The sequence below is a fragment of the Lepus europaeus genome, chromosome 22 (assembly GCF_033115175.1).
Source record: "Lepus europaeus isolate LE1 chromosome 22, mLepTim1.pri, whole genome shotgun sequence".
Classification (NCBI taxonomy): Eukaryota; Metazoa; Chordata; class Mammalia; order Lagomorpha; family Leporidae; genus Lepus; species Lepus europaeus.
Genome location: NC_084848.1, coordinates 43583303 through 43610403, shown reverse-complemented (window position 1 = coordinate 43610403; position 27101 = coordinate 43583303). Strand labels below are relative to the sequence as shown.

The following is a 27101-nucleotide window of genomic DNA, read 5'->3' as shown; positions in this document are numbered from 1 at the left end:
CACTGTGAATCACTAGTTCCAGAAGAGTTTCCTCTGCTGTTTCTTCCCCTACTCTTCCCTGAACCTGCAGTATCTCCACTTTTATTGCACTGTCTCTACCCGGACTATCAGTGTGCTCCCTTCCTATTCTGCCATGTTGCTGCTCTCTATGCATGTATTTTAAACATTTCTTTTATTCATGGAAAGTGTATATTATGTCAGAACTCTATGGATTTCAAAATTCTACACAAACACAAACTTTTTTAAAGATTTTTTAAATTTATTTGAAAGACAGTGCTACAAGGAGGCAGAGGCAGAGACAGAGAGAGGTCTTCCATCTGCTGGTTCACTTCCCAGTTGGCCACAATGGCTGGAGCTGCACTGATCGGAAACCAGGAGCTTCTTCTAGGTCTCCCATGAGTGTGCAGGGGCCCAAGGACTTGGGCCATATTCCACTGCTTTCCCAGGCCATTGCAGAGAGCTGGATCAGAAGTTTTGCAGCTGGGACTTAAATTGGTGCCCATATGGGATGCCGGCACTGCAGGTGGCAGCTTTACCTGCTATGCCACAGTGCTGGCCCCCAAACATAATCTTTTAATTCCATTTTACAATGGGCTTTTTTTCTGTTCAAACTTTATTTTAATGGGCCTCGACATTCTGTCAATTTGTTTCCATTAAAAATTACTGATTTAAAAAAAAATTATTAACTTAAAACTGCCATGCACCAAAAAAAATGGTCCACAAAACATTCTCCTTTCCTTCTGAAGGTTTTATGATGCATTGTTATCATTAACCAGTCTTTTACTATTAAGCTTAAATGGTCAATTGAGACAAAGAGTTCTGAGACCATTCTTCCACCACTGACTAATCCTGGGGTGGCAGGTATTAGGGTTAATTGTCATTTAGCCTTCAGAGCTTTCTGGGCAGACTTCATGACCTTGCCAGCTGTTGCAGCCTTCATGTCCACTGCTTTGATCTCACCTACAGCAACTGTCAGTCTCTTATCATGGACAGAAAAACAACCCAGATGAGAATAGTCAGAGAAGTTTTCAACATATGAGCTTGCCAGGAGAAAATCAACAATGGCAGCATCACCAGATTTCAGGAATTTAGGTCCTTCTTCCAGCTTCTTCCCATAATGGTGCTCCATCTTTCCTTCACTTCAACTCAGCAAACTTGGAAGCAATGTGGACTGCGTGACAATCCAGGACAGGGGTGTAGCCAGCACAGATTGGACCTGGATGGTTCAGGAGGATCACCTGAACAGTAAAGCCAGCTTGTTCCATTTATGGGTGATTTTTGCTGTTAGCAGCAATGTTACCATGATGAATATCTTTGACAGACACGTTCCTGACATTGAAGTCCATGCTGTCCCCAAGGAGAGTTTCACTCAAAGCTTCATGGTGTAGAGGAAAAAGGCCACAACCAGAGACAAAGAAAGGAAAGTGGATTCCCAACCCTAACCTTGAAAAGTGGTCGCTCCCAATTATCTGGTGAAGCAGCTGTGCATGGTTGTCTTGTCTAGGGAGGGAAGGTATCCTAAGTTCTGCTTCTGTAACTCCAGTCATAAATCTGTCCTATAAATCTGCCCCTGGTGTCTCTTTTGTAAACATACCAGACCCACTGATCACTGGAAGTGTCCTAAGTCACATAGGCTATAATTTAAACCCACCAATGGTGTAACACTTAAGGCATGATGCTGATAAACATATAAATATTGTAAGAAGCTGGGGTTTGATGCTCAGTTCTCAGGAAATGATTCCAGCTGAATCCGCTGGCATTAATAAACTGATCTGTATCCTCCACTGACTCTGGTGTCTGAATGAAGGGAATTTTCCAACCCAGGTTTCTGTAATAGTTTGGTGCATTGGCAGGGAACCCCTGCTGTGCCCATTAACCAGTGCTGGAAGACGCCCTGCTGTGTTTGAGTTTCTATCTGCAGGACTCATCTGGGGCCTGGGAACAGCCCATGGACTGATTGGAAGGCACACATTCTGACTCATTCTCCAGGATCCTAACTTATCAAGCCACAGCCTGCTCCCCCAAGACTGACTCCCATGGCCAACCAGACAAGACAAGTGGACAGATCCTCCTGGACTTCAGGACACAGTAAGATGTCCCAGAGCTCCCAGAATTCAGTTCTGCCTTTGTGCGGAAGCAGAAGACTGATCACCTCCTGGCAATCATTGCAGTTTCTCCTGTTGGGTCCTCATATTGAGGAACCTGGCTGGTCCTGTAACAGCAATCATTGTGATTGTTCCTGTTATGTCCTCACAGGGAGGTACCTGTCAAGTGTCTGCAACAAAAGAGTATGTGTGTGTTAGGAATGTGTTTGTGGCTCCACAGCCCTGTGGCTAAGGAGTCTGATTGAGTCCTTACCTTGGGCTCTGTGTTCTCCACCAGGAGAGTGGCCACAAGGGCAGAGAGTTTACAGTCCAGATCAGTGCCTGCTCCAGAGGTCTTTGTCTCTTGTGACATCAACCAAGGGTGACATAGAAAAATCCCATTCAAAAACAACTGTTCTAGACTGTATGATCAAAACTTTAGGAAGGGCCACTAATAAAAATGTGTTCTAAATTTATAAAAAGAAGAGGGAAAGAGAGAGAGAGAGAAAGAAGGAAGGAAGGAAAGAAGGAAGGAAGGAAGGAAGAAAGAGAATGACATTTTAGAAAGAAAGAAGGAAGGAAGGAAGGAAGGAAGGAAGGAAGGAAGGAAGGAAGGAAGGAAGGAAGGAAGGAAGAAAAGAAAAAGAAAGAAAGAAAGAAAGAAAGAAAGAAAGAAAGAAAGAAAGAAAGAAAGAAAGAAAGAAAGAAAAGGGCATTTTAGACATTTTTCTCTCTGGTTTGTGGTATGTTAACTCCACCCTTTGCTGGGACTGGGAAGGAGAAAGCTCAGCTGCCTGTCAGCATGGGGCAGTAATACTTAAAAATCTCCTGAATCAAGTTAAGGATCTCCAGTGAGCTTTTCACCTGTGACACCCTGGCCCCTGGCCCACAGTCAGCCTTGGGACCAGTCTTGTAGCTGCCTGACAAGTTTGTTTCACAGATGGTTCAGGTATCTATTGACCAGGTGTGGCCTGGGATGCTTGTTTTTCAAGACTAGGCTCAAATTCAATTTAAAATCTAGAGAGATATACTTGATAAGTAACAATCTCATGCATAAAATTGTGAGAATCATGGCTTTTTTGATAATTTGGGAAAATGTAACTGGACATTGAGTTTAAAGAAATTTCTCTTTTAAATCTAAGAAGATCATAGCTTTAAAAGAAAAATTTTGCTTCATCATCTGCCAGACTTGTTTTATTACTCAGTTTAATAGATCTGGAAAGGTAGCAATGGGTAATCAGAGTTTTATTTTATTTTATTTTATTTTTTTGACAGAATGGACAGTGAGAGAGAGAGACAGAGAGAAGGGTCTTCCTTTGCCATTGGTTCACCCTCCAATGGCCACCATGGCCAGCACCCTTCAGCCGGTGCACTGCGCTGATCCGAAGGCAGGAGCCAGGTGCTTCTCCTGGTCTCCTATGTGGGTGCAGGGCCCAAGCACTTGGGCCATCCTCCACTGCACTCCTGGGCCACAGCAGAGAGCTGGCCTGGAAGAGGGGCAACCGGGACAGAATCCGGCACCCCAACTGGGACTAGAACCTGGTGTGCCAGCACCCCAGGCAGAGGATTAGCCTATTGAGCCATGGTGCTGGCCTCAGAGTTTTATTTTTATGGCTTCTAAGGTGGATCTTACAAAGTTAAAAAATTGGTTTAACTTTAAAAAATACTGTGAAGTGCAAGAGCCAACTATTAATGTAGAATAGCTGCCAGAGGCCATTTCCCATCTAAGGTAAGGGTGGCACCGTCACCACCACTGCTGCAGCTATGGCTCTTCAGTGAAACCTCTGTGAGGAGCACAAGAGGGAATAGCCATGGGCTTCAGGCAGGACAACTGGATGGTGGGCTGGGGCTGAAATCTGCAAGCCAGGCATTGTGGAGGGAGGTGGGTTGTCTGTGATGTGTGCTGCCCCTCCCACTTATCCAGGACTCTGAGCTGCCTGCTGGCTCAGCAGTACAGAGATGAGTAGGTCCGTGTTGTTGCTGCTCTGTCTGCTGGACTGTCACACTCAGGAACCCAGCACAGGAGCTCTAGAGGTCACACTGAAGGTGACCTGATGACAACCAGGTAGGCAGATCACCCACACAAATTCCTATATAAATTCCTGGTTACAAATTGCATTAATTCATCCCCCTTGGAGAGAGTTCTGCACTGATAAGCAGGGACAGAACAAAATTCTTGTAGCCAGGATTCAGCTCCAGTCAAGAGACTGAGGGCCCTCCAGGACTCCCACAGCCTCTCCACAGATTCTCCAAGGGGAACCAAAAGAGCCCCCACTGCTACTGCCTCCTTACCTCCCTCCCTCTGCTGAGGCCAGAGGCCCCTCCTCTACCAGAGTCCAGCATCATCTGTTTCACCCCTGCCACAAACTGAGAAACCTGAACAGAGAGGGAGGCATCTCCATTCAGCCTTCAGTCAGTGAGCACAGGGAGCTCCCATTGCTGATTCCCAAGACAGAGCTGTAGGCAGCAGCAGCAGCAGTAGTGGCAGCAGCAGTGGGGAAGCAGCTACATTTCCAGAGAACAGGCACTGCACGTGCTCCGCGAGAGATCAGAGGGCCCCTGCAGACTGACCAAAACCACACTATACAAGGGGACAACTGATTTATCTGATTTCTTCAATGTGAACAAATCTGGGCCCTCCCAACTCCAAAAACCCAGAGACAGTTCTGAGAGTTATAGGGGCATCTGGCTTCTGTCACATTTGGATCCCCAGTTGCTCAATGATAGTCAGGCCTCTCTATGAATTTACAAAGCGGGGAGGAAAAAAAGCTATTTGAATGGGGTCAATAGCAACAAGATGGCTTTTTTACTCTTAAAAATGCTCTACTAGTGACATGGAGAAAAATGACAGATCAGGGAGTGGCACGCTACACAGGGCTAGGGAGAAACAGTGAGGAAAAGATAGGAGGTATGCACTCATAGAGATTAGAAGAAAAAACCACCCAGGAAGTCCCATGAGAGGAGGGGAACCAGCTTGAACCAGTGTGGTGAGTGTTGGCATTCACCCAGAGTGCTCCAAAAGCTGAAGCCAGAGACAGCCAGAGCCGGCAGCATTTTTAAGACAGGGTAGGGGGCAGGACAGATGGCAGCAATCCATAGATATAGCATAGCATGGGTCCAGTTGAGAACCCAGAGAACCGGTGGTTGCTGGTGGTCACCTGAGGCCCAAGTGGAAGTGGAGAGAGGTTACTGATTCAAACCAACCTCTCCAAAACAAAACCCACTACCTGGATGAGAAATATTTGATGCCATTTTAAATCAAGGCTGCAACCAGGGAAGCCCACAGCTGTGCACATAATGGCCCACTGAGATGAGGTGCCTGAACACAGTGCTGGCAGTAGCAGTGAGCAGACATTAAGCCAGTGACTGTAGCATGTGATCCAGAGCTAGGAATGGAGGGAACATCACCCACTTTCTCAAAGATTGACCAGGAAGTGGATGGGCAGCTACCTGAAACAAAGGGGTTCCTGTACTGGCAGTGTCTGGGGGAACCTCAGGTGCTGAGGTCTTGGAGCCTAAGTGTCTATATGAAAAGCTGCAGGGCTAGAGCATTGACCAGAGCCACGAGACCACACCTACCACATACTTCCTGGTATTCACTGAAAAGGCAGACATTCCATGAAGCCACAGAAGCATAGTCCCAAGATAAAAGTCAACGGAAAAAAAAATATTAAAAACAACTCCAAAAATGCCAAAATAACTGAAATTCAAATAACAATAATAAGGAAGTCACCATCAAGCCCCCAGAGGACCACAACAACATTTCAGTATTAGAATGGAAAGGGGCCTGACCGGCACCGTGGCTTAACAGGCTAATCCTCCGCCTTGCGGCGCCAGCACACCGGGTTCTAGTCTGGTCGGGTAGCTGGATTCTATCCCAGTTGCCCCTCTTCCAGGCCAGCTCTCTGCTATGGCCCAGGAAGGCAGTGGAGGATGGCCCAAGTCCTTGGGCCCTGCACCTGCATGGGAGACTAGGAGAAGCACCTGCCTCCTGGCTTCGGATCAGCGAGATGTGCCGGCTGCAGTGGCCATTGGAGGGTGAACCAATGGCAAAAAGGAAGACCTTCCTGTCTGTCTCTCTCTCTCGCTATCCACTCTGCCTGTCAAAATAAATAAATAAATAAATAAATAAATAAATAAATAAATAAAATAAAAAAGAAAGGGGCCAGCATTGTGGCGTATTGGGTAAAGCCACCACCTGCAGTGCCAACATCCCATATGGGTACTGGTTCAAGTACCAGCTGCTCCTCTTCTGATCCAGCTCTCTGCTATGGCCTGGGAAAGCAGTGGAAGATGGTCCAAGTCTTGGGCCCCTGCACCCTCATGGGAGACCTGGAGTAAGCTCCTGGCTCCTGGTTTTGGATCAGTGCAGCTCTGACCATTGCAGCTAGTTGAGGAGTGAACCAGCAGATGGAAGACCTCTCTCTCGCTCTGCCACTCCTCTCTCTCTCTGTGTAACTCTGACTTTCAAATAAATAAATAAATCTTTGAAAAAAAGACTATGAAGAGATTGAGATTGTGGAAATGCCAGAAATGGAATTTAGAAAATTAATCACAGGATTATTAGAAAAAAATGAGAAGCAAATCCACAAACTAAAGAAAACTATACAAGACATGAATATTTCCTTTTTCCAAGGAAATTGAGAATATAAAGAGAAATCAAAATGAAATTTTAGAAATGAAGAATTCAATGGATGAAATAAAAAATATAGTGGAAATTCTTAATAGCAGCTTGAAGCAGAAGAAAGAATATCTGAACTAGAAGACAAGTCTGGAAATCTTATAGTCTGACAAAAAAAATGAAGAAAATAGAAAAAAACAATTTTGGAGACTTATAGGATACTATAAAATGACCAAACACATGGGTCTTAGGAATGCCTAAAAAAGTGGAATAAGAGAAGGGAATAGGAAGCCTATTTAGTTAAATAATTACAGAAAACTTACCCAATTTGGGGAAAGAAAGAGATGTTCAAGTAGAGAAAGCGCATAGAACTAACAGACATTAACAGAGGGCTCTTCTCTAAGACATATTATAGTCAAACTCTCCACAATAAAAAAATAAAGATTCTAAAATGGACACAAGAAAAATGCCACAATACTTTAAGAGGATTGACAATTAAACTCATGCTGACTTCTCATCAGAAACCCTCTACAGATTAGAAGAGAATGGTGAGATATAGTTGAAGTCTTAAAAGAAAAAAAAAACTGTCAACCCAGAATACTGTACCCCACAAAGCTCACATTTATGAATGAAGGTGAAATGAAGATCTTCCATAACAAAGAGAAACTGAGTTTGTCAACACTTGTCCAGCCCTACAGAAGATGATTAAGGATGTGCTACACACAGAAACACAGAAAGATATCCACCAATATGAAAGAGTGAGAAGGTAGAAAAACCACCAGTAGAAGCACAAAAGGAATCCAAACTAAACAATAGGAATAATTATAGAAAAATGGCAGGCCCAAATCATTGCTTATCAATAGTCACCTGGAGTGTAAATGGCCTCAATTCTCCAGTTAAAAGATACAGATTGGCTGAATAGATTGAAAAACAAGACCCATGTATTTGCTGCTAACAAGAAACACATCTCAGGCTGGTGCTATGTGGCAGTGGGTTAACACCCTGGCCTGAAGCACTAGCATCCCAAATGGGTGCCGGTGCAAGACCCGGCTGCTCCATTTCCAATCCAGCTCTCTGCCTGGGAATGCAGTAGAAAATGGCCGAAGTCCTTGGGCCCCTGCAGCCATGTGGGAGACCCATAAGAAGCTCCTGGCTCCCAGCTTTGGATCGGTGCAGCTCCAGCCATTGCAGCCAATTGGGGAGTGAACCATCAGATGGTTCTCTCTCTGCCTCCCCTCTATCTGTGTAACACTTTCAAATAAATAAATAAATCTTAAAAAAAAAGAAAAAAGAAACACATCTCACCAACAAAGACAGACACAGACTGAAAGTGAGAAATGGGAAAAAGATAGTCCATGCTAACAGAAACCAAAAAAGAGCTGGCGTAGACATCCTAATATCAGACAAAATAGACTTTAACATAACAACTGTTAAAAGAGACAAAGAGGTGTTTTCAAATACATGATTCTTAAAATTTATAGAAGGCATTGGACCTTCTGGTAAATGTTTTCTTAAGTTGTTATCTAATGGTTGAAACGGTTTGCTAAGTATTCATGTGATATTGCTATTGTCAGCAAGCGATCTAGGACTTGCTCCCTCATTTCTCTATTCTAAGCCCAACTTGTTCTTTCATTTCTCTATTCTCTTCAAGGTAGGAAACTAATTCTATTATGAAGGAATCTGTAGGATGCACAATTTAATCTTTAGACCTTATAAAAGAGATGGCTAACATTTTTCTGCAATAGCATAGCCAAAATAAGAACTCAAATAATAATCTCATAGCTAGATTCACTTCGCCATCAGCGAAGTATACAGTAAGTAGAAAAAACCTCCCTTTCAGACCAAAGGGAAAGAAAGTTTTAAAGTGAGAATATAATTTTCCTCATGGGCATTGTCTACCTTAGAAAAACTACTACAGAACATGCCTGTGACTATAGACGTGTAGTTCAGGCCACCGAAGATTACAGATGGGATTTGGGCACTCCCTTGACTTGCATCCTCTGGTCTGCTTTAACACAAACCAGGAGGAAAAGAAAGCTAGGCATCAGAAGCAATGGGTGGCAGGCCTATTAATGGCTGATCTGTACAATGATCTGCCCTCAAGGAGACCCAACAGGCCAGTCCACTGCAGTGGCTTTCAATGTGGTAAGCCTGGGCTTCAGCAGAAGTCAGCTTGTGAAGAGCCCTGGTAGCTCTGCCAAGAGTTGGGTCACTGGAAATGGACCTGCCCTGGAGTCGAAGGATGCCCAGGTCAGAGCCACAGATCTTATTGGCTCTAAGCTGAAAAGCCCTTCACTCAGCCCAACTTCCAAAGTGACCACTGCAGCTGAGGGGATGGTCAAGTAGGGTCAGCAACATTGCAGGCAGAACTGTAAATTTCTTGTTAGAGATGCCACCTGCCTTTACCTGGCCAGCTCTCCTCCCAGGCCAGCCAAGTAATGAAAGTCAACAGAGTGCCTTCCCCTAGGAGGTTCACACCTCCCTTAGGATATACCCCATGTGAAGAGATAGATAGGTCTGGGCCTCTGAATTTACAAGGCCTAAAGCCCACCAGATTATTATCAAGCCCCTTCTATCAGGTTCTATTTGCCTCTCAATCAGAAAACTTAATTGTATTAGACAGCACCTTTCTTAGCTCCTCTAATAATGACTCTGTCCTTTGTTCTAGGCCCTGTCTAGCGCACTTGGGCCTCATTCCTTTGTAATCATAACCTCTACTCTACCTCCAATGGCTCTGCTCCCAACCTGTGTGTACTGATGGTCCTCTTCCCCACTTAATGCTGTATAATTGTTCAAACCTGGTAAATGCCACTCTTAGGATCATTGGTTACTACCCTCACTCTGTCTTGTCTAAATATGATCAGAGTCGGCAAACTTGGAAGGCTTCCATAGCCTTGGCAACTCATGACGACAGCCTAGGGTAGTTACTGGCGCCATAAACTAGAGTGTCAATTTGTTGGGTCAACAACAGGAGCCACTGTGCACTTGCTCCTCATGTGGGATCTCTGTCCTTAATGTGCTGTCCATTGTGATTTAATGCTATAACTAGTACTCAAACAGTATGTTTCACTTTGTGTTTCTGTGTGGGTGCAAACTGTTGAAATCTTTATACTAAATTGATTCTGTATATAAAGAGAATTGAAAATGAATCTTGATGCAAATGGAAGGGGAGAGGGAGCGGGAGAGGGGAGGGTTGCGGGTGGGAGGGAAGTTATGGGGGAGGGGAAGCCATTGTAATCCATAAGCTGTACACTGGAAATTTATATTCATTAAATAAAAGTTAAAAAAAAAAAGAGACAAAGAAGGACACTATGTAATGATTAAGGGATCAATCCAACAAGATGTGACTATAATAAATGTACATATGCTCAATTACAGGGTGCCTGGCTGATTTAAAAAAAAAGTCAATGGACTTAAAGAGAGATACAGACTCCAATACAACAGTAATGAGGGACTTCAGTACCCTACTTTCAGCAATGGACAGATGAATCAGACGGAAAATCAGCAAGTAAACAACAGTTAATCGACACTATAGATCAAATTGACCTAATAGATATCTACAAAAGCTTTCACCCAATAGTGGCAGAATACACATTCTTATCATCAGTGTATGGAATTTTTTTTTTTTTAGAATAGTTCATAGGCTAGGCCACAAAGCAAGTCTCAACAAATTCAAGAAAATCAAAATCATTTGATTTCCTGATGCAAACCCATTGTCAATAACCATAAAATCCTTCTGTACAACTTAGGGGCTTAAATTTTAGCTTTCTCAAAGACATACACTATCTTAAAAACATGTCAGGAACAGCTGGGAAGAATTCAAATATCAGGAAACACTTGTAAATTAACCCCTTTTCTTCTCACATTTTCTCCCTGATTCCATTAACCCTAGCATTTCCTATTGGCTTTTGCTTTCCTGAAGGTACCAAGATTAGGAACAAAAAAAGACATTAACATCTGCATTTTAGCTTTAGAAATCACTGTTTCCAAGACAGGAACCTCCAGCACTCCACAACTTTGGAAACTGAAACTGAAATCAAAACTGCAACCACTTGAGCTCTATTGCTTCTGAAAACCAAAAACTGCTTCAGGCTTTTCTCCTGAAAAAAACAAAACTATACATTTGCTGAGGTAAAAATTTCATGATTGCTCAGCAAATCACACTGCTATGTTTCCAAACAAATTTGTCTCTTGGCTGGCTCGCCAAATTTTTGGGGCTGAGTTTGGGGCCTAAATTAATTTTCAATTTTCTTGCCTTTTTTTTATCTTTTATTTAATGAATATAAATTTCCAAAGTACAGCTTATGGATTACAATGGTTTCCCCCCCCATAACTTCCCTCCCACCTGCAACTCTCCCCTTTCCCGCTCCCTCTCCCTTCCATTCAGATCAAGATTCATTTTCAATTCTCTTTATATACAAAAAATCTGATTAGTATATATAAAGATTTCAAGTTTGCCCTCACATAGCAACACATAGTGAAAGATACTGTTGGAGTACTAGTTATAGCACTAAATCACAATGTACAGCACATTAATGAGAGAGAGCCTACATGATTTTTTTAAAAAAATTGATTTTCTATGTAATTTCCAATTTAACACCAAGGTGTTTTTTTTTTTCATTTTCACTTATCTTTATGTACAGGAGATCGATTCAGTATATACTAAGTAAAGATTTCATCAATTTGCACCCACACAGAAACACAAACTGTAAAAATACTGTTTCAGTACTAGTTATAGCATTACTTCACATTGCACAACCCATTAAGGACAGATCTCACATGGGGTGTAAGTACACAGTGACTCTTGATGTTGATTTAACAATTTAACACTCTTGTTTATGGTATCAGTAATCTCCCTAGGCTCTAGTCATGAGTTGCCAAGGCTATGGAAGCCTTTAGAGTTCGCCAACTTCGATCTGATTCTGACAGGGTCATAGTCAAAGTGGAAGTTCTCTCCTCCCTTCAGAGAAAGGTACCTCCTACCTTGATGGCCCTGTTCTTTCCACTGGGATCTCACTTGCTGAGATCCTTCATTTAGGTCTTCTTCTTTTTTTTTCCCAGAGTGTCTTGGCTTTTCATACCTAAAGTACTCTCATAGGCTCTTCAGCCAGATCCAAATGCCTCAAGGGCTGATTCTGAGGCCAGAGTGTTGTTTAGGACATCTGCCATTCTATGAATCTGCTGTGTATCCCGCTTCCCATGTTGGATCCTTCTCTCCCTTTCTGATTTTATCAGATAGTATTAGCAGACATTAATCTTGTTTGTGTGATCCCTTTGACTCTTAGACCTATCCGAGCCATCGAATGTGAGCTGAAATTGATCACTTGGACTAGCAAGATGGCATTGGTACATGCCACCTTGATGGGATTGTATTGGAATCCCCTGGCACATTTCTAACTCCATCGTTTGGGGCAAGTCTGATTGAGCATATCCCCAATTGTACATATCCTCCCTCTCTTTTTCTCACTCTTATATTTAACCAGGATCACTTTTCAGTTAAAATGTAAACACCTAAGAATAAGTGTGTGTTAATTACAGAGTTCAACCACTAGTACTAGAACAACAACATACTAAAAAGGATAAAGTATTACATTGTACAACAACAGTCAGCACAGGAGCTGATCAAGTTACTGTTTCTCATAGTGTCCATTTCACTTCAACAGGTTTTCCCTTTGGTGCTCAGTTAGTTGTCACCGATCAGGGAGAACATATGATATTTGTCTCTTTGGGACTGGCTTAATTCACTCAGCATGATGTTTTCCAGATTCCTCCATCTTGTTGCAAATGACTGGGTTTCATTGTTTTTGACTGCTGTATAGTATTCTATAGAGTACATGTCCCATAATTTCTTTATCCAGTCTACTGTTGATGGGCATTTGGGTTGGTTCCAGGTCTTAGCTATTGTGAATTGAGCTGCAATAAACATTAATGTGCAGATGGCTTTTTTGTTTGCCAATTTAATTTCCTTTGGGTAAATTCCAAGGAGTGGGATGGCTGGGTTGAATGGTAGGGTTATATTCAGGTTTCTGAGGAATCTCCAGACTGACTTCCATAGTGGCTTACCCAGTTTGCATTCCCACCAACAGTGGGTTAGTGTCCCTTTTTCCCCACATCCTTACAGAAGAATTTTAAATACAGGTCCAATCATGGCATGCAGTGTGATAAACTTTATTTAAAAATTTAGGAAAATACACAGGCCTAATAGGGTTTATTTAGGGTACATGAGGCCAAAGAAAGGGAATTATCATACCTTGCTCTGCTCATCCTGAGTCCTCATGGAGGACAGAGTGCACTTCCATTCTTCCTTGTTTTTTATGTGCTTGGAAAAATGGAAGTGTGTATGTGGTACCACCCAAATGTCCCAGGTAAGAGAAAGTACTTCCTGGAGAGGAGTTCCCTGATGGGCAGGTAGATGAATATGACAACACAAGTGAAGGAGGTGCAGCTTCTAGCTCATAAACTTAAAAGTATCTATCTGGCCGGCGCCGTGGCTCAACAGGCTAATCCTCCGCCTTGCGGCGCCGGCACACCGGGTTCTAGTCCCGGTCGGGGCACCGATCCTGTCCCGGTTGCCCCTCTTCCAGGCCAGCTCTCTGCTGTGGCCAGGGAGTGCAGTGGAGGATGGCCCAAGTGCTTGGGCCCTGCACCCCATGGGAGACCAGGAGAAGCACCTGGCTCCTGCCATCGGAACAGCGCGGTGCGCCGGCCGCAGCGCGCTACCGCGGCGGCCATTGGAGGGTGAACCAACGGCAAAAGGAAGACCTTTCTCTCTGTCTCTCTCTCACTGTCCACTCTGCCTGTCCAAAAAAAAAAAAAAGTATCTATCTAATCTTTACCACACCACTTTGACCACACCAGAAGCTGGTCAATCTGTGCACAGCTTAAGTTTGAGGAATCCACAGCTCTGCTCCAGTCACAAACCTGGTGGAAGCCTGGAAAATTCAACTAGAGACACCTGGGAATTAGCATCATGGTGTCACTGTATTCTGTTTAAATTAATGATAATATTGACCTTGCTGCTGTCCATAGGTATAGTTGAGATAGCTCCAAAGAATGAGCTGGTCATGAAGGGTTGTTCTAGCCATGTTTATGTAAGAGTAATGGGTCTGTCTGGAGGAAATTTTCCGTTTCTTATAACAGCCTATGTGTTACCCCAAAAGGCTTCTAAATGCATTACAAACAAAGCAGGGACAAAGCCAACAGGTGAATTAGCAAACAGCCACTGCAAACTCTGGCTTTCCTCACTCACCAAATGTAGCTTATCCCCAAATAAGCAAACTCTTCCTACACTGATAGTTGAGCAGACCTGAATAAAAAGAGCTTCTCAGCTCATACCCCACTATTTAGCCTAGGAATTATAGCTGGAATGGGTCCCAGGTTAGGAGGAATTCATTCACCAATGACCTTTCACATAAATCATCCAGAGGCCTGTCAGATGATGTAAAATGAGTTGCTAAGTCATTAGTGGCATTCCCAGTCTACTTGTAGACTCCTTAGTAGCTGTGGTCCTACAGAACAGGAGGGAACTTGACCTAATAACTACCAAAAAGGGGGAATTTGCTTTTTCTTAAATAAAGAGTGCTGTTCCTATGTCAACAGGTCGGGAGTAGTCAGAAATATGGTCCAGCAACTTAACGAGAGGGTCAGAAAAAGTTGGGGAAAAAAAATAGCTAACTGTTGGACCTTTTAGAGTAATATTTGGAGCCGAGCATCCTGGCTCCTCCCACTGTCCAGATCTCTCCATCCTTGTAATCTTTCTGGCACTCCTGTTTGGTTCCTGAATCATTAACATGATAACCCAGTTTGTCTCTGTCTGCAGGTCATAAATTTTCAAATGCTCCTTCAGGGCTACTAGCCAGTTAATTTAGAAAATAGAACAGAAGATGGTGCCCCTTAGAATGGTTAAGAGGGCATCAGAGGGGTGGGGGAACATGGAGTAAATAAGGCCACAAGTAGAGACAAAGGAAGAAAAGTGGGTCCCCAGTGCTAATCTTGAAGAGTGGCTGCTCTCAATTATCTGGTAAAGTAGCTATGCACAGTTATCTTGTCTAAGGAGAGACGATGTCCTAAATTCTTCTGTAACTCCAGTCATAAATCTGTCCTATAAATCTTTCCCTGCTATCATTTTTATAAATATACTGGACCCACCAACCATTGCAAGTGTGACACTAAATCATGGAGGCTGCAATTTAAACCCACCAATGCTGTAACACTTAAGGCACAATACTGATGAACTTATAAATATTGCAAGAAGCTGGGATTTCATGCTCCACTCTCAGGAAATGATTCCAGCTGAGTCTGCTGGCATTAATAACCTGCTCTGGATCCTCCACTCTCTCTGGTGCCTGTTTGAATATAGTTTTCCACCCCAGGTTTCTCTAACAATGGTGCATTTCAATGGGATGACTTCAGCTGTGATGTTCACTGGAGCAAAGATTAATGCCATGCCAGGTTCAAGAATACCAATCTCCACCCAAATCTTCAAGCAGTGTGGCTTCATTGGCATTGCCATCTTCACAAATGACTTTCCATCCCTTGAACCATGGCATATTAGCACTTGCTCTAGCATATTGTTACTGTTCTAACCAAAAATTGGCACAAATTCTCCTCTCACAGGGTTGTAGCCAATTTTCTTAATGTAGATGCTAACTCCCTTAATGATTCCCTCTTATATCTTCCATCTGTAGGGTGTTTCAGTGGAATATATCTTGTTAATACCACTATTATTGGTTTCATACCTAGTGTATAAGCCAAAAGGGCATAATCACAGGTTTGCCCATTCTTGGAGATACCAGCTTCAAATTCCCTGACACCAGGAGCAACAATCAGGACAGCACAGTCAGCCTAAGATGTGCCTATAATCATGCTTTTGATAAAGTCTCTATGTCCAAGGGCATCAGTAATAGTCACATAATATTTGCTAGCCTCAAATTTCCACAAGCATATGTCAATGGGGATACCATGCTCATGCTCAGTTTTCAGTTTATCCAAGATGCAGGCACACTGGAAGGAGCCTTTTCCAATCTCAGCAGCCTCCATCTGAACTTTTTCAATGGTTCTTTTGTCAATGCCACATTTGTAGATCAAATGGCCAGTGGTGGTGGTTTTGCCCAAATCTGTGTCCAATGATGACACTGTTGATATGTGTTTTTTCCTTTATAATTTTGGCTTTGATTTAGTGGTGATTTTCATGAAACTTATGTTTGGGTGGCAAACCATTTGCAAAAAAGCTACAATGAGATTTATGAAGTTCCTCAGACCTTAATTTAGGTCTGTGACACAATTAAATTAGAGCGTGCAAGGTTTCTCACTTGAATTATTAGATATTACAATCACAGAGATAACAATGAAAAAATGAGGCTATTGAGCGAATGCATCAGAATTCCAAAATAATATAGAGAAGAAAATGGGGGCCAAGATTGACTTTTGAGCTTTTACGATTTGAATAAAGAAGTCCTTGCCAAAAGTGCTGGGAAGAAGGGACAATACTAGTTTAATGACAATCAGGAATCTTGAGATATCAAAGAAATTTTGGAAAAGTAATAAAACCAAAAGGTGGCCATACTTAGATATTTTGTCAAAAATAAGATAAGGATAGAAACAGTAGATTTATAGTAAGTTATTCAATTATATTAATATTTGTTCATTAAAGAGCAGCTATTTAAGTGGGGAAAATCGCTGGTTACCCTTGTAATTCAGAGTGGAGGAAGATGCGAGAAAATGTAACAGTCCTTGCTGCTTTTTCTTGAAAGACAGAGATTATACTGTGGTTTTAGAAATTTGGTGAAGAGGAGTTTTCCTCTCAAGGTGAAATATGCTTTGTAAATATAAGTTATAAGAAGAAGGATGGATAAGTGTTGTATAGGATAATAATAATGGATATTTAATTTGTAATTAGTATTGTGAAGTTTTGAAAAATATAAACTGAAATGAAGATATCGTGTAAAAATTTTCTAAAGTATCTAAGATATTATCTTTCAGACATACATAAAGGAATAAAAATGAGAACCAGTCCAAGAATATTTATAAATTTTATGGCATAAAGAGAGGTATTTTGACAAATTATTCATTCCATCTGTGTAAGCAAAGTTGAGTGGCAACATGAACATATGTGAAATTATCAACATGCAAGATGATATGAAGTATCATGGAAGACAAAAAGGTTTAATTTTCTAGATATAGAAACATATGCATTATTAACATATATTAATATATCTTAAAATCAGTGAATGATGAATTTAATTAGACTTTAATTAGGAATAATATCCTGGTCATGTACTCTGTCAGAGGCAACCATGAGAAAGGCAATCATCTGGAGTAATGAGGCTCAGGTCTTTAATCAGCAGATGTGGTGAGAATATGAGGTTCTTAAACACAAGGTAAAATGAGTAACTGGAAGAGCAAGCTTTTTGGCATAGTGGGTACATCTGCCACCTATGACACTAACATCTCATATGTGTGCTGTCTAAAGTCCTGACTGCTCCACGTCCAATCCAGCTCCCTGCTGATAGTCTGGGAACACAGCCAAACATGTTTCAAGTCTTTGTGCACCTGCCATACATGTGGGAGGCATGGAAAAGGTTCCTGGCCCTTGGCTTCGGACTGGCCCACCTCCAGCTGCTGAGGCCATTTGGGGAGTGAACCAGCAGGTGGAAGATCTCTGTCTCAGCCTATCTGTTACTCTGATTTCAAATAACTAAATACCTTTTTTGAAAAAATAAGTAACTGGAGTGAACCTTGCAGTCAAAATGAGGAGAGATTAGGGCTGGTGGAAGTGAGTCCTATAGAAGGGAATTCCCTTGCAAGTACCTACCACAAATGAGTCACAAGGAATAATAATATGAATTAGCTAGAAGGCAACATTTCAGATAAAATTAGATTTGAGATGTACCTCTGAAGATGAATATGTTTAGGAGTCTGAGCTTTGGAAAGAGCTAGAACCAAATGCAAATACTTACCAGTGATTTTTTTTCCTTTTTGGCACCCTAGGATCAAAGGAATGAGTTAATCTTAGTCCTTATTATGATAAATAATCACCATTAATCCTGTGGTATATTTAATTAATGTATTGGGCAAACTTGCAGTTTACAATTGTCTGACACAAAAACATGAAATGCAGGATATTGCTGCTCATAATGATTTTTAATATAGGATAGGATTTCAGCTACTACATCACTAGAATAACAAGAGAAGCACAATAAATTTTCCTTAAGACTACTTCACTCTGTATTCTATGTTCCTTGCTGCCATTAAGGGGTCTTGGAATACAATACTAACATTGTGGCCTGGATATAGCTTCATTTATCCTGTTTAAGGAACTTAGGAGTCAGAATTGCCTAATAGGAATATCAAAATACTCCATCATGTCCCATCTAGTCATGAAATTAAGTTCCATAATTGCCCAGGTAGAAATTCACATACATGGAGATGGGGGAAGAGACAGTGCTCAGAACTGAGAAACCAACATGATCTGAATCCCTAATGTGCTGCAACCAAGATGACCATGGTCAGTTGCCCTCTGAGAGTTTGGAAGTAACTCAGGGTGGGAAGCAAATGCAGCTGTAGAGCTCTAGAAATGCTGAGAGAGGGGTAAAATTGAGAGCATCAAACCAAAAATAAATCTGAAAGGAACTGAGAGTGACTTTCTGGACTTTAAGACAAGTGTAACTGAGATATATGTCAGGCTATCTTAGGATATGTAGTCAGAGGGAGATAGTGAACAATACTTTTTTTTTTTACAGGCAGAGTGGACAGTGAGAGAGAGAGACAGAGAGAAAGGTCTTCCTTTGCCGTTGGTTCACCCTCCAATGGCCGCCGCGGCTGGCACGCTGCGACCGGTGCACCGCGCTGATCCGATGGCAGGAGCCAGGTGCTTCTCCTGGTCTCCCATGGGGTGCAGGACCCAAGGACCTGGGCCATCCTCCACTGCACTCCCTGGCCACAGCAGAGAGCTGGCCTGGAAGAGGGCAACCAGGACAGAATCTGGTGCCCCGACCGGGACTAGAACCCGGTGTGCCGGCGCCGCAAGGTGGAGGATTAGCCTATTGAGCCGCGGCGCCAGCTTAACAATACTTTTATACAAGGGAAATTCCCATATAAAATGATAATTTTTGCTTTGTTATATGTAAACTGGGGAGAAGAATGTACTCCCTATGAGCAGCGATATTCATAGTCTTCTGAATTTTTACCACAGGAGGAAAGGGGGCTTCCCTTGTGTTACTTACAGCACTCTGCATCTCACATGGGTTGAGAGTCACTCCCAGGTGAAGGATTTGGGATTCACATCTGCTATCACTGAGAATCATGAGTAAGACTGGATCTCGGCTGGCGCCATGGCTCAACAGGCTAATCCTCCGCCTTGCATCACCAGCACACCGGGTTCTAGTCCCGGTTGCCTCTCTTCCAGGTCAGCTCTCTGCTATGGCCCAGGAGTGCAGTGGAGGATGGCCCAAGTCCTTGGGCCCTGCACCCACAAGGGAGACCAGGAGAAGCACCTGGCTCATGGTTTCGGATCAGCGCAGTGCACCAGCCGCAGCGTGCCAGCCATGGCGGCCATTGGAGAGTGAACCAACGGCAAAGAAAGACCCTTCTCTCTGTCTCTCTCTCTCACTGTCCACTCTGCCTTTCAAAAAAAAAAAAAAAAGAAAAAAAGGCCAGTGCCTTGGCTTAACAGGCTAATCCTCCGCCTTGCGGTGCTGGCACACTGGGTTCTAGTCCTGGTTGGGGCGCCGGACTCTATCTTGGTTGCCCCTCTTCCAGGCCAGCTCTCTGCTATGGCCCAGGAAGGCAGTGGAGGATGGCCCAAGTCCTTGGGCCCTGCACCCGCAAGGGAGACCAGGAGAAGCACCTGCCTCCTGGCTTCGGATCAGCGAAATGCGCCGTCCACAGTGGCCATTGGAAGGTGAACCAACGGCAAAAAGGAAGACCTTCCTCTCTGTCTCTCTCTCACTATCCACTCTGCCTGTCAAAAAAAAAAAAAGACTGGATCTCAGGACTTCTTTCTCTTCTTATTCAGTTCTGTTTGCTTACTGCTCAGGCTATCCATTGTGGAAGGCAGAAATCTGAATATAGACCTACAAAATGACCCAGCCATCCCACCCCTGGGAATTTAACCAAAGGAAATGAAATCAAAATATGAAAGTATTATCTGTACTCCCATGTTTACTGCAGCTCAATTAACAATAACTGAGATATAGAGTCAACCTATATATCCATCAACTACAGACTGAATAAGGAGATTAAGGTATGTATACACTATGGAATGTTACACAGTGGTAAAAAAAAAATGGAATCCTTTCATTTGCAAGAAAATGGAAGAAACTGGAAACCATTATACTTAGTGAAATAAGGCAGTCACAAAAACACAAATATCATATGGTCTCCTGATCTGTGGTAAACTAATAGAGTACCTAAAACGTAATCCTATAGGAGTGAAATTAACACTTTGAGATGCGATGATTTTGAACAGCCCTATCTTGACTGTCGAGGGACAATATTTTGGTTGGTTGGTTTTGTTTTGTTTTGTTTTCTTCATACTAATCAGTGAACTCTACTTAGTGTAGGGATAATTTTATAAGTATAGAAGTTGACTGAAAAAATGATCTCTGTAAAAAGTAAGAATGGAAAAGGAAGAGGGAGGAAGAAGGAGGGCAGGAGTATGAGTGGGAGGGAGGTAGAAGTGGAAAATCATCATGTACCTGAATCTGTATATATTAAATACATGAAGTTGTATTCCTTAAATAAAATTTTTAAAATATGATTTACGGGGGTTGGTTCTGTGGTACAATGGGTTAACACCCTGGCCTGAAGTGCTGTCATTCCATATGGGTGCGAGTTTGAGACCCAGCTGCTCTACTTCCTATCCAGCTTTCTGCTATGGCCTGGGAAGGTAGTCACTGATGGCCCAAGTCCTTGGGCCCCTGCACCCATGTGGGAGACCCAGAAGAAGCTCCTGGATCCTGGCTTCAGATCAGTGCAGCTCCAGCTGTTGTGGCCAATTGGGGAGTGAACCATTAGATGGAAGACCTCCCTCTCTGCCTCTTCTCTCTCTGTGTAACTCTGACTTTCAAATAAATAAATAAATCTTTTTTAAAAATGTGATATGCTTCACAATTTAAGACAGTAGTTTTCTTTTAAAAATATTTATTTATTTATTTATTTATTTAAAAGTCAGAGCTGCACAGATAGAAAAGGAGAGGCAGAGAGAGAGAGGTCTTCCATCCACTGGTTCACTCACCAAATGGCCGCCATAGCTGGAGATGTGCCAATCCAAAGCCAGGAGCTGGGAGCTTCTTCTAGGTCTCCTTCATAGGTGCAGGGGCCCAAGGATTTGGGTCAACTTCCACTGCTTTCCCAGGCCATAATAGAGAGCTGAATCAGAAAAGGAGCAGCTGGGACTTGAACCAGCACCTATATAGGATGCTGGCACTGCAGGAGTAGGCTTCAGCTGCTATGCCACAGCGGCAGTCCCATTAGTTTTTTCTTTAAAAAAATTATTTATTTATTTGAAAGGCAGAAATACAGAGAGAGAAAGAGAGGGCAAGAGAGTGAGGGGGGGCAGAGACAAAGAGAATCTTCCATCCACTGGTTTACTCCCCAAATGGCCTCAATGGCCAGAGCTGGGCCAATTCAAAACAAGGAGCCGGGGGTTTCTTCCAGGTCTCCCACATGGGTGTGAGAAGTTTCTTTTCTAGCAAAAATGAATTTGACTTACTGGAGAAAGATCTTTGAAGGCTTTTTGCTAAACTCATTGCTCTTTGAAAAACTAAACTTCAATCCATGACAATACAAATAGTAAGTTTTTATTTACAGAACATCTGTGAGTTTATTGTGCCTACTCTCTGATTTCCAATTTATTGTAAAGAATAAAAACTATGCAAGTTGTGTTCACTTTGGCAGCACATATGCTAAAATTGGAATGAAACTATGCAGGTAAGTTTCACTTTGCCTAAATTTATTGATACATCTATGATTTGCAAAGGAATGAGCACAACTTTATTTTCTTAATTATTCTGTCTTGAAACTTGTACACTGAATCCAAGGAAAAGAACTAGGGATAGGGACTTATGAGTTCTGAGTCGAAGTGTCTCAGAAGGCAGTTCTCTTCTAGATTCAGTACAAAAACTCTCTCAATACAGGTAAGAGAAAGTGCAGCATGGAAAGTGTCTTTTTATACTCAGTCAATTCTAGACAGTCTGAGTGTTCATGGGATCTTCTTTGGGCTATGTCATGGGAAATGAATCCTTTGAATGTGAGTAGTCACTATGAGAGGTCTCTGTACAGTCTATCAAATTTTCATGACTCATCTCACTTCTCACCATAGTCTCCAGCTGCTCTTTTGGAAGGAAGAAGGTCTGCTCCACTTCCAGGATACTTAAGTGTGGTCCTGGAAGAAGCATAATTGAAAGACCCCACAGCTTGAAGCTAAAGCATAATGGCACATGATTATATGTGAGAATGACTCAAATTGCTGTCTTGATTGTTTGGTGAAAATCAGAATGAGGAGGATGATAGGCCTCTACATCTCCATGTATATTTTACTCTCTGCTGCAAACCCAGAATAGGTCATCCAAGAAATGAACACTAGTTCCAGGCATTTAGATGATGTCCTCTGCTTAACATTACCTACTCCAATCATCTTGTTCCTTTTCATCTGAATTTTTACTTTAACCTGACAAGATTGAACAACTCGCTCACTCTCTTCTACATCTGGACACACTGCTTGTACTTCCTCATAAAATGCATCATCAACCTATCAATTGCTCTGGTATTTTTCTTTTTTAATGCGTTTTTTAAACATTTATTTATTTATTTATTTATTTATTTATTTATTTGAAAGGTAGAGTTGCAGAGAGGCAGAGAGAGAGAGTGAGAGAGGAAGAGAGAGGGCTTCTACCACTGGTTCACTCTCCAGATGCCTGCAACAGACAGTGCTGTGCCAATCCGAAGCCAGGAGGAGCAAGGAGCTTCTTCCAGGTCTTCCATGTGGGTGCAGGGGCCCAAGCACTTAGGCCATGTTCTACTGCTTTCCCAGGCCATAGCAGAGAGCTGGATAGGAAGAGGGGCAGGCAAGACTAGAAACAGCACCCGTATGGGATGCCAGCACTGCAAGTGGAGGATTAACCTGCACCATGGTGCTGGCCCCCTGACTTCTGGCTTCAATTGGCCCAGCCCTGGACATTGCAGCCCTTTGGGGAATGAACCAGCAGATAGAATACCTCCCTCTCTGTCTCTGCCTCCTTCTCTCTGTAACCCTGCATTTCAAATAAATAAATATTTTTAAAAAGAAAATATGAGTCTTTCTTGGCTTGGATCTTTAACTTTGAGAGAATCTGAATCATAGATCATCATACGTATTTAATGCAGATAATCAATAAACTACAATGCACCTACTTTTACATTGCAACTCTGTTCATCATTTTAGACTTCTAAATTTTAGAGTTTTCTGGGCCAGATTAATTCATGATTAATCAAATTTCTTGTTTACTTATACAAAGTCAATTATAGTATCATATTCTGCTATTGTCTTATAACTCTGTTCATGGTTTTCAGGATGACAAATTAATTTGTTATCTTCTTGTTGGTCTTAAATATTTTTCTTTTGAGCTTTGTGTCTCTTGCTTGGCAGAATTCTTCAGAAGTAGAATTCCCTGCAAAACAATACTGGTGTGGCACTTCGGGATGTTGACTTCTTTTTTTTTTTTTTTGACAGGCAGAGTGGACAGTGAGAGAGACAGAGAGAAAGGGCTTCCTTTTCCATTGGCTCACCCCGCAATGGCCGCCACCATGCTGATCTGAAGCCAGGAGCCAGGTGCTTCTCCTGGTCTCCCATGTGGGTGCAGGGCCCAAGGACTTGGGCCATCCTCCACTGCACTCCTGGGCTGCAGCAGAGAGCTGGACTGGAAAAGGAGCAACCGGTACAGAATCCAGTGCTCCAACCTGGGCTAGAACCCGGTGTGCCGGTGCAGCAGGCAGAGAATTAGCCTATTGAGCCATGGCACTGGCCCTTTTTTTTCTGGTAAGAAAAACTATCAACCTGATGACTTGTGCCTCACCTGTGTTGCTCATTATCTTCTATTTCCCTCTGATTCTTCTCCACCTTTTCTTTTGCCTTATCCCATAATCTACCTTTCTTTCTCTTTTTTAAAATTATTTTATTTGACAGAGTTACAGTGAGAGAGAGAGAGAGACAGAGAGACAGAGAGAAAGATCTTCCTTCCATTGGTTCACCCCCAAAATGGCCACTATGGCTGGAGTTATGCCGATCCGAAGCCAAGAGCCAGGGGCTTCCTCCTGGTCTCCCACATGGGTGCAGGGCCCAAACACTTGGGCCATCCTTCACTGCCCTCCCAGGCCACAGCAGAGAGCTGAACTGGAAGAGGAGCAACTGGGACTAGAACCTGGTCCCCATATGGGACCGCAGGTGGAGGATTAACCAAGTGAGCCATGGCCCTGGCCCCCTACCTTTCTTTCTCTAAGTATTCCACATTTTATTTGTCTTTGCTTTTAATTCTATAATAGTGAATTCTTATGTCCTTTTTTCTTTTTTTGAAAATTCATTCACTTATTTGAAAGGGATAGTTACAGAGAGGCAGAGGCAGAGAAATAGAGAGGTATTCCATCTGCTGGCTCACCCCACAAATTGCTGCAATGACTGGAGCTGCACCAATCTGAAGCCAGGAGCCAGGAGCTTCCTCTGTGTCTCCCATGCAGTTGCAGGAGCCCTAGCCTCTGGGAAATCCTCCATGGCACTCCCAGGCCACAGCAGAGAGCTGGATCAGAAGTAGAGCAGCCAGGACTTAAATTGGCACCCACATGGGATGCTGGCACTGCAGGTAGCAGCTTTACCTGCTATGCCACAGTGCTGACCCCGGGATGGTGAGTTCTAGCTGCATAACAGATACAGCTAAGTTCAACAATGGACTACAGGTAAAGTTAGCCTGAGGTCCACTTCTAAACCTTCTTTGGTGCACCAATATGGCTAAAAGCATATTGACACTGATCCCTTCTCAGCAAATGTTTCTCTCTTGACATGGGCCTGGATCAAAAACCAGGTCAAATACAACCTGGAAACATTGGACAAATGGAACATGATTGATCAGCTGCATTTTCAGAAATGGATCTTGATCACAAGGAGGAAACAAAAACCAAGATGCAATGAGTCATTGGTGTCAATCCTAAACCAAATTAGATAAAGCACAGAGGTTATTTAGAAAGGATTTTCAGTCCTTTATTGCTTGATAGCAGCTGTCACAAAGGATCCCACTAGAAGTACATCATCTAGAAAGAAGCCCCATTTTGACAGAGAGATGCTAACTAGATATGTTTTATATTCTCATATCTAATGCTATACCCTATATAAAGCACCCACAGTGAAGTGTTGAGGAAATTCTTTAACTTCTTTGATTCTGAGGAGCCAAGATTAGGATGGGAGTATGGATTCAAACCTTGGAAAAATAAAATGACTGATGCTGTAAGATTAGACATTGCCACCTGAAGCTGGTTGATATGTCTCAGAATAATAGTCACTTGTGATGTACTGCAGGACACAGAGTATTTCGATTTTGGGCAGTTCACCGCAGTGTATACAGCTCACTGTATGTGCTTCCATTTCTGGATCAAAGAAGGTTACTGCCTCATTTCTGGCTATTTGGGAGATACTAAATCATACTATTTGATAGCTTAAATGTTACTCTAAAGCTGTGTAATTTTTAATGCAGCTTCCTTGCCATGAGATCCCACTGGGACACATGTCTGTGAATAATTACATGATACTGAATAAGTATGCCTTAGCAGGCTGGATCTGACCAATAGGCCTCGTAAAGCCCATTTGGTCTGAACCTTCTAACACAACTAAAAATGGAATTTGATATTCGATAAATCAACATCAGACTAAATCTTAAGTTGATCATTATGTATGGCCTCTGAATGATGTTATAGATACACAAATTTCTCTGGGATGAAAAGCATTTTGCTTTAAAGACTACAGACCTGAAGCAGTCATGGATGGAAACAGCTTCACAGACAAGATTCAAGGATTGAACATACAACAGTGACTCCGCAGGAAACTTTGGAAGGAGTAGCATTGCTATAAAGTAGCTTATCACAGAAGCCTGAACTCAAAGCCTTCACTCAGGCCCTGTGTCTCAGAGGAGGTAAGAGTCAATATTCACACTGATCTGAGTTAGGAAAGAAGGATGTTGATGACCTGGGTTTCCTTTGGGATAGGAAAATAGATACAGAAATCTGTGAGTTTCCCAAGCTTGCTTGCTTTTTTTTTTTTTTTTTTTTTTGACAGGCAGAGTGGATAGTGAGAGAGAGAGACAGAGAGAAAGGTCTTCCTTTTTGCTGTTGGTTCACCCTCCAATGGCTGCTGCGGCTGGTGCACCACGCTGATCTGAAGCTTGGAGCCAGGTGCTTCTCCTGGTCTCCCATGCGGGTGCAGGGCCCAAGGACTTGGGCCATCCTCCACTGCCTTCCTGGGCTATAGCAGAGAGCTGGCCTGGAAGAGGGGCAACCGGGATAGAATCTGGCACCCCAACTGGGACTAGAACCCGGTGTGCCGGCGCTGCAAGGAGGAGGATTAGCCTGTTGAGCCACAGCGCCAGCCAGCTTTCTTTATTTTTAAATTTATTTATTTATTTGAAAGAGATACAAGAGAAAGAGAGGCAGAGAGAGAGAGGTCTTCCATCTGCTGGTTCAGTCCCCAATCAGCTGCAAGCGGCACCATTGGAAGTCAGGATTCAGGAGCTTCTTCTGGGTCTCCCATGTGGGGGCAGGGGCCCAAGGACATAGGTCATCTTCTACTGTTTTCCAAGGCCATAGCAGAGAGCTGGATCAGAAGTAGAGTAGGCAGGACTTGAGCCAGTGTCCATATAGGATGCCACATTGCAGGCAGCAGCTTCACCCGCTATGCCACAGTGCTGGCCCCCAAACTTTCTTTGAAGCTAGTCCATATCTCTGTCCCATTTGTATGACAACTGGTTATTCATCTTTCTTCTATAGTCAGGATTGGAGAGTGTGATTTTGCACATTAAGGTGGTGGCAAAGTATACTCAACAGAATAGGAGCAATTGAGACAAAACCCCTATAAGACAAAAGCAGGACCCAGCATTTTGTCTGTATATCTTAGCCCAAGTTGTCCTTGCCTGTACTGTATCAGAAATAATTCACTGAATTGATGGAGTTATACAGCTGGTCTGACAAACCTCCAGTCACTGGACACACTCATTTGCTTCTGCAATAGATAAAACCATGCTGGCCAATATTGTCTGGACAGGTTTATCTGGGGGAGTTTCAGATCCAGGTAAAAAAAAAAAAAAAACCAAGTCTGGGGCACTAAGAACTACCAGTTACTTGTAAACCTCCAGACCAACTGAAGCCTATCTGGACATCAT

The 27101-nt window shown here is 42.8% G+C and overlaps 1 pseudogene; it reads right to left on the bottom strand.

The window, feature by feature from the left end:
• Nucleotides 1–877: 877 nt before the first annotated feature.
• The window catches only part of LOC133751466 (elongation factor 1-alpha 1-like), a 93995-nt pseudogene continuing 67771 nt past the window's right edge, over nucleotides 878–27101 (bottom strand).